This window comes from Chiloscyllium plagiosum, chromosome 45 (genome assembly GCF_004010195.1).
Source record: "Chiloscyllium plagiosum isolate BGI_BamShark_2017 chromosome 45, ASM401019v2, whole genome shotgun sequence".
NCBI lineage: Eukaryota > Metazoa > Chordata > Chondrichthyes > Orectolobiformes > Hemiscylliidae > Chiloscyllium > Chiloscyllium plagiosum.
Window position 1 is genome coordinate 3,079,160 of NC_057754.1, and position 8,997 is coordinate 3,088,156.

General features: G+C 46.3%; 1 protein-coding gene across 1 annotated transcript in view; it reads left to right on the top strand.

Moving 5' to 3' along the window:
- LOC122543822 (zinc finger and BTB domain-containing protein 3-like) overlaps nt 1-8,997 on the top strand; it is a 13,640-nt gene continuing 4,643 nt past the window's right edge. The window contains exon 1 of the mRNA XM_043682624.1: nt 1-523. The gene's annotated coding sequence lies outside the window, so the exon portion shown is untranslated. The remainder of the gene's footprint in view (nt 524-8,997) is intronic.

Genomic DNA, 8,997 nt, shown 5'->3' on the forward strand with positions numbered 1-8,997 from the left:
TGCGCCTGCGCATCGGCTCGTGGTGGGGGTGTGCGGGTGAACGGAACCAAAGGCGACGCTGCGTTTAGAAGGTTTTTTTTTCTCTGGAGAAGAAGGGGCGCCTCTTCGGGCTGTACTGAGTGAGACCGTGTGGGGCGGAGAGAAGGAGAAGCGGGTCCGGGACCTCGGGTGAACTGGGCCTTTCGCCGCCCGCCTCTTTTCGGTTTTTTTTTGTGTGTGTGTGTCACCCCGGCAGCGGTTCGCGGGGAACAGCCAATGGCAGGGCAGCCGGAGCATTGAGTGACGGCCGGTCTGACCAATCGGCAGTAGGATCACCGCCATGTGTGACAGTTAGATCAGCCAATCAACAGCCGGGTGCAGGTTGAGTGACGGCACATCCAGCCAATCGGAGGCTGTCGCGGACTGAGTGACGGTCGGATTGGCCAATCTACAGCGGGGCTGGGTCTGTGTGGCCGCCTGCCCCTCAAGGGGACGGTGATCATTGGCAGGTTGGCTATGAGTCTCCAGCCAATCAGCGAATTGAGTGAGTGGGTCTTTCTTAATTGTTTTCGAGCCTCCAATAGAGAGAGGGGTAACTAACTGGCCAATCAGGCTCTCTCAGGGGGTAACTAACTGGCCAATCAGGCTCTCTCAGGGGGTAACTAACTGGCCAATCAGGCTCTCTCAGGGGGTAACTAACTGGCCAATCAGGCTCTCTCAGGGGTAACTAACTGGCCAATCAGGCTCTCTCAGGGGGTAACTAACTGGCCAATCAGGCTCTCTCGGGGGTAACTAACTGGCCAATCAGGCTCTCTCGGGGGTAACTAACTGGCCAATCAGCCTCTCTCTCAGGGTAACTAACTGGCCAATCAGGCTCTCTCGGGGGTAACTAACTGGCCAATCAGGCTCTCTCAGGGGTAACTAACTGGCCAATCAGGCTCTCTCAGGGGGTAACTAACTGGCCAATCAGGCTCTCTCAGGTGTAACTAACTGGCCAATCAGCCTCTCTCTCAGGGTAACTAACTGGCCAATCAGGCTCTCTCTCGGGGTAACTAACTGGCCAATCAGGCTCTCTCGGGGGTAACTAACTGGCCAATCAGCCTCTCTCAGGGGGTAACTAACTGGCCGATCAGCCCCTCTCAGGGGGTAACTAACTGGCCGATCAGCCCCTCTCAGGGGGCTACTGACTGACCAATCACTTCTTCCCAGGAGGTAAGGAGCTAGCCAATCCATTCCTCCGGGGGGAGGGTAGCTAACTGGCCAATCAACCCCTCTCATGGGGGAACTAACTGACTAATCACTTCTTCCTAGGGGGATAATTAACTGGCCAATCAGTTCCTCTCAAAGGATAACTAAGTAATTGGCCAATCAGTTCATTCAGAGCTGAAAAATGTGTTGCTGGAAAAGCGCAGTAGGTCAGGCAGCATCCAAGGAGCAGGGGAATCGACGTTTCGGGCATAAGCCCTTCTTCAGGAATCTGCCCGAAACATTGATTCTCCTGCTCCTTGGACGCTGCCTGACCTGCGCTTTTCCACCAACACATTTTTCAGCTCTGATCTCCAGCATCTGCAGTCCTCACTTTCTCCCAATCAGTTCATTCAGTCAATAGGTAAAAGCTGGCCAATCAGCTCCTCTGAGCTAGCCTCCTCTCTGGGGAAGTGAGCCCCACAGAGATAGCAACCTCTGAGTCAGAAAGTTCCTCCCATGTCTTAAATGTGGGAGATCTTTTATTTAAACTGAGCCCTGTAGTTAGTGTCTCTGGCAGAACGGGATACATCATCTCAGCATCCACCTTGTCTAATTTCCTCAGGATCCTTTACGTCTTAATAGGATCAACTAATGGATCATGACCACATCTTTGGGTACCAGTTGAGGAAACCTCTTCTGATTGAGAAGAGGCAGTCCCAAACTGAAGTGGTCCGGTCTCAAATGAGTTAAACAAAGTGAGAGACCATGGGAGCTAAACTCTGATGAAACACAAAATCAAATCTGGAATCTTTGACTCGGTCGGTAAAGGCATCAGGTTAAAAAGCATAAACACTGGTTGGTTCCCCAGCTAGCTCCTGTACCTTTGGAAGGATTTCAGGGCCTTGCAGAGGGTGAGGAGGAGTTTTACTGGAACTGGACCAGGGATGAGGGACTTTGATTCATACGGGAGACTGGAGATACTGGGATCATTCCCCACAGAGCAGAAAAGGTTTGGGGGAGATTGAATTGAGGTGTTCAAAATCAGGAAGGTGTTTTGGTTGAGTGAATGAGGGAGAAACGGACACAGACTGAAGAGACTAGAGAAAATAACTCAAGGAGAAGATGAGAATAATCTATTGTCACATATATCCAGGGAGATATGATAAAAAGTATTCTTTCACCGCAATCTGGCGCTGTTTTGAAGTAATAAAAGAATAAAAAGAAAGTAGAGTTCATCTTCATCTACTGGTGTCCCAAACACAGCTTCAGGACTTCTGCATAGTCCTGCTCCAGTCCTACCACATCCAGGAGTCCCCGCTTTAGGCACCAACTCTACCGAATGTATCCAGGCTCCAGGCCTACTGCAGCCAAGAGACCCTGCTTCTCCATCGCCATAGCCAATGCCCCATTACCATTCCAGGAGTTCACACATCAGGCTGATGAGCCAGGAGTCACTACTGACACTGCTCCAGCCAACCCGACTCCTGTGAAACAACCTTGAAGAAGAGGGTTGTTGTGATCTGGAACGGGTGCCGGGAGCAGATTCAACAGGGACTTTCGAAAGGGGAAGTCAGACAAATACATGAAAAAGACAGATCTATCAGGACTATGGGGCTGAGTGGGTTTAATTGGACAGATCTGTCAAAGAGCTAAAGGGCTCTTTTCTAACCTATATTTATTGTCTCTGGGGTGTAGTGTTCAGCCATCAATGTCAGACAGTCATGATAAAAGCAATTGGGAATCCGGGAGAAACCTCACCCAGACAATGGAGGAGTTGAGGCAAATTGAACTGACATATTTAAGGAGGAAGCTGTATAAACAACATGAGACTGGAGGAATAGGTTAGGATGATGGGGGGGGGGGGATGGTGATTCTGGAGTTGAAGAGGGCTGGGAGGAGGCTGTTGTTTAGCAGGAATACCAGCATGGAAGATGGGTTTGGAAAGGATTAAATTCCAAGAATGAGTTGCACAGATTGAGCTTATGTTTTCTTGAGCGTAGAAGATTTAGGAGGCCATACAGTAACACAGCATGGAAACAGACCCTTCAGCCCAACTCGTCCATGCTGACCAGTTCTCCTAAACCGAATTAGTCCCATTTGCCTACGTTTGGCCCCTTATCCCTCTAAACCTTTCCTATTCATGCAGCTGTCCAAATGTCTTTTAAATGTAGTACCCAGATCTTATCACTTCTTTCTTCAATTGGGTCAAGCTACTTGAGGATTTTAAGATGATTAAAGCATTCAATGAGGTTGATAGAAATTATTTCCGAAGGTGGAGAAGAGCCATCAAATTCAGACAAACATATGAACGAGGACAAGTCATCAGTTTAGCCCCTCGAGCACGTTCATAATTCAATAAGATCACAGCTGACCTGATTGTAACCTCAAATCTACATTAACCCCTGACCCTGATAACCTTTCAACCCAATGCTGATTAAGATCTAATTGCATAGCTGTTGAAATTGTTCAAGGACTCTGCTTCCGCCACCTACTCTGAAATCCAAAGGTGTGCAGGTTAGGTGGATTGGCCATGGGAAATGCAAGGTTACAGGGACAGGTTGGGGGGTGGGGGGTTGGTGGGATGCTCTTTGGAGGGTCAATGTGGACTCGAGGGCCGAATGGCCTGCTCCCGCACTGTAGGGGTGATTCTATGATATTCAGGAATTGACTGCCAAAGAATCTCAATCCTCTGAGAGAAAAGAATTTTGCCCCTCCTCTCTTTTAAATGTATGACTGCTGATTTTTAAAATAATAACCCTCCGTTCTACATTCTCCCATGAGAGGAAACATCCCCTCCACCTCCATCCTGTCAAAACACCTCAGGCTCTTACATGTTTCAATCAATTTGCCTCTTACTCTTCTCAACTTCAATAGATATGAGCCTAACCTGTTCAACCTTGTCTTATAAAAAAAGAACCTGCCTATTCCCAGTATTAATTGAGTAAATGTCTGAAATGCCTCCAATACATTGTCATCCATCATTAAATAAGGAGACCAGTATTGTACACGGTATCCCAGGTGTGGTCTCTCCAATGCTCTGTACAGCTGAACAAAACCCCTCTATTTTTGTCACAATAAATGATAATGTTTTATTAGCTTTCTGAATTACTTGCTATCCCTGGATACTTCTAAGATTCATGCACTGGACACCCAGATCCCTCTGCATCTCAAAGCATCCATCTTTGTTTCTTCAACAAATTTAGTATCAATACCTTAGGTCTCTTCATCAAAGTCATTATGTGGGTTCTAAATAGTTGAAGTCCCAATGATGACTCCTGCAGCACACAATTTGCTTCATCTTGCCGATCTGAAAAAAACCCAGTTATGCCTACTGTATTCTGCCTTCCAGCCACTTCTGTCTCCATGCTGAAATATTACCCCAATACCATGAACTTGTATTATCATCAAACATTTTTGATTTGACACATCACCAGCTGCCTTCTGGAAATCCTCTTCATCCATAGCACATATTTCCTCCTTCAACTTCCCCAGTATTGACTGGGAATACTATAGTTCAAGTAGTTAGATGGGTCAGTTTTTGTTCAACGTGTGCAGGAGGGTTTTCTGACACCATATGTAGACAGGCCAACAAGGGGAGATATCATATTGGATTTGGTACTGGGGAATGAACCCAGTCAGGTGTTAGATTTGGAGGTAGGTGAGCACTTTGGTGATAGTGACCACAATTCGGTTATGTTTACAATAGCAATGGGCAGGGTTAGGTATAAACCGTAGGGAAAGAGGTATAACTGGGGGAAAGGCAATTATGAAGCGAGGAGGCAAGATTTAAGATGCATAGGATGGGGATGGACACTGCAGGGGATGGACACTCTTGAAATGTGGAGCTTATTCAAGGAACAACTACTGCGGGTCCTTGATAAGTATATACCTATCAGGCAGGGAGGTAGCTGTTGAGAGAGGGAGCCATGTTTTACTGAAGACATTAAAGCTCTTGTCAAGAGGAAGACTCATATGAGGATGAGGTGAGACTTATAGGTTAGCCAGAAAAGACCTAAAGAGAGCGCTAAGAAGAGCCAGGAGGAGACATGAGAAGTTGTTGGCGGAAAACCCTAAGGCCTTCTATAGGTGTATCAGGAATAAAAGAATGACTAGAGTAAGATTAGGTCCAATCAAAGATAGTTGTGGAAGTTATGTGTAGAATCTGAGGACATAGGGGAAGTGCTTAATGAATACTTTTTGTCAGGATTCACATTGGAAAAGGGCAATGTTAGTGAGAATCCGGAGATACAGGCGACAGGATTAGATGGGATTGAGGTCGACAAAGAAGAGGTTTTAGCAATTTTGGAAGATCTGAAAATAGGTAAGTCCCCAGGGCCAGATGGGATTTATCCTCGGATTCTCTGGGAAGCCAGGGAGGAAATTGCCGAGCCTTTGGCTTCGATCTTTATATCATCATTGTTAACAGGAGTAGTGCCGGAAGACTGGAGGATAGCAAATGTTGTTCCCTTGTTTGGGAAGGGGAGTCGGGACAACCCTGGGAATTATAGGCCAGTCAGCTTTCCTTAAGTTGTGGGTAAGGTGTTGGAAAAGATTATAAGAGATAGGATGTATAATCATCTGGAAAGGAATAATTTGATTAGGGATAGTCAACACGGTTTTGTGAAGGGTAAGCCATGCCTCACTAACCTTTATTGAGTTCTTTGAGAAGATGACAAAACAAGTGGATGAAGGTAAGCTGGTTGATGTGACGTATATGGACTTCAGTAAGGTGTTTGATAAGGTTCCACACAATAGGCTATCACACAAAATACAGAGTTTTGGGATTGAAGGCGATCTAGCGGTTTGGATCAGAAATTGGCTAGCTGAGAGAGGACAGAGGGGGTGGTTGATGGGAAATGTTCATTCTGGAGCTCAGTTACCAGTGGTATGCCGCAAGCATCTGTTTTGAGACCACTGCTGTTTGTCATTTTTATAAATGATCCGGAGGTGAGTGTAGAAGGGTGGGTTGATAAATTTGCGGATGACTCTAAGGTAGGCAGAGTTGTAGATAGTGCTGAAGGATGTTATGGGTTACGCAGGACATAGATAAGATGCAGAGCTGGGCAGAGAAATGGCAAATAGAGTTTAATGTGGAAAAGTGTGAGGTAGTTCACTTCAGAAGAAGTAACAGAAATGTAGAGTACTGGGCTAATGGTAAAACTCTTGGCAGTGTAGATGAACAGAGAGATCTCTGTGTCCAGCTGCATAAGTCCCTGAAAGTTGCCACCCGGGTTGACAGGGTTGTTAAGAAGGTATGTGGTGTGTTGGTGTTTTTTGGTAGGGAGATTTGAGTTTCCGAGCCACGAGGTCATGGTTCAGCTGTACAAGATGCTGATAAGGCCCCATCTGGAGTATTGCGTGCAGTTCTGGTCAACGCATTATAGGAAGGATGTGGAAGCTTGGGAAAGGGTTCAGAGGAGATTTACTGGGATGTTGCCTGGTATGGAGGGAAGGCTGTATGAGGAAAGGCTGAGGGAACTGAGGCTGTTTTCGTTATAGAGAAGAACATTGAGAGGTGACTTAATTGTTGTGGTTCTGTTCGCCGAGCTGGAAGTTTTTGTTGCAAACGTTTCGTCCCCTGGCTAGGCGACATCATCAGTGCTTGGGAGCCTCCTGCGAAGCGCTTCTTTGATGTTTCCTCCGATGTTTATAGTGGTCTGTCCCTGCCGCTTCCGGTTGACGCACGCAGACAACAAGAACATGAATTCGACTGGGACAACACTACCATCATAGGGCAAGCCAGACAGAGAAAACCCAGGGAATTCCTAAAGGCATGGCAACCACCCACAAACTCCATCAACAAACACATAGACCTGGACCCAATATACCAACCACGACAGGTTATGAGTCCTAGGGGTCGCAGTAGTCTGGCTGTCAGTTCCGAGATGCTCCTGATGTATGGTAGTGTGGCTAGTCCTTTTAGTTGTGGTTGTGCTACAAATCTTCGCACAAACCTTGAGGTGACTTAATTGATACGTCAGATAGGGTGGACAGTGAGAGCCTTTTTTCTTGGATGGTGAAGGCTAACACGAGGGGACAGAGCATTAAAATGAGGGGTGATAGATTTAGGACAGATATCAGGGGTAGTTTTTTTTTACCCAGAGTAGCAGAGACGTAGAACAAACTGCCTGCAACAGTAGTAGACTCACCGATGTTGAGGGCATTTAAATGGGCATTGAACATACATATAGATAATAATGGAATGGAGTAGGTTAGATGGGCATCGGATTAATTTTGTAGGTCGGTGCAGCAGCGAGGGCCAAAGGGCCTGTACTGAGCTGTAGCGCTCTGTGTAAATAACTCTAATGGTGTGGTTGAACGTGATTTCCTTTCACAAAACTGTGTTGACTCTGCCTGATTATCTTCAGTTTACCTAAGTGCCCTACTAAACCTTTTGTTTGGTAGCTTCTAACATTTTCTCTACAGCAAGTCTAACTGGCCTGTAGTTTCCTGCTTTCTGTCTCCCTTCCTTTCTGAATAAAGGAATTACACACGTTACTTTGCAATCTAATGGGAATTTTGGAAATTTAAAACCAATGCCTGAACTATCTCACATGCCAATTCTTTTAAGACCTTAGGTTGAAGTCCATTAGGACTTGGGCATTTTCACTCTGTTGCTCCAACAATTTACTCAGTACCACATCTCTGGTCATATAGCCACATAGCACGAAACAGACCCTTCGATCCCATCAGGAGAAATTGAGGACTGCAGATGCTGGAGAGCAGAGTCAAGAGTGTAGTGCTGGAAAAGCACAGCAGGTCAGGCAGCATCTGAGGAGCTGGAGAATTGACGTTTCGGGCATAAGCCATTCCTGCTGAAGGGCTTATGCCTGAAGTACTGATTCTCCTGCCCCTTGGATGCTGCCTGACCTGCTGTGCTTTTCCAGCACCACACTCTCGACTCTAATCCAACTAGTCCGTGCCGAACATAATTCTGAACTAAACTAGTCCCACCTGTCTGCTCCTGGAGCATATCCCTACAAACCCTTTCCTATTCATGTCCTTATCCAAGTTTCTTTTAAATGTTGTAACTGTGCCCGCATCCACCACTTTCTCTGGAAGTTCATTTCAAATGCGAGTCACCCTCTTTGTTAAAAAAAATTGCCCCCATGTCTTTTAATCTCTCTCCTCTCACCTTAAAAATATGCTCTATAGTCTTGAAATCCCTGACCCTACAGAAAAGGCGCCTACCATTAACCCGATCTATATCCCTCATGATTTTATAAATCTCTATAAGGTCACCCTTTAACCTCCTATGCTCCAGTAAAAAAAGGCCTGTCCAGCTTTGCTTTATAACTCAAACCTTCCATACCTGGCAACATCCTGGTAAGTCTCTTCTGAACCCTCTCCAGCTTAATCATATCCTTCCTATAACAGGGCGACCAGAACTGGATACAATACTCCAGAGAAGAGGCCTCATCAATGTCCTGTCCAACCCTAAGTTCGGTACCCATAGGGAGGGCCTCAACCGGGACCTTGGGTTCATGTCACATTACAGGTGATCACCATTGCACTACACACACACACAGATATTCCTACACACACACACACACACACACTCTCACATACACACGGACACAGATACACACAGACACCCACACACACCCTTATGGACACACACACACTCCCACACATGCACACCCTCACAGACTTAAGACAGTCTGCACTCACTATACACACGCACACTCACAACCCCCACCTCAGACAGACACATTCACACACAGACAGACAAAGACCCACATGCACACCTATATTTTGTGTGCTGAATTTGTACTTGCAGAGTTACATTGCACTATGCTCAAAAACTGCATACATTCATGTAGAACTCTG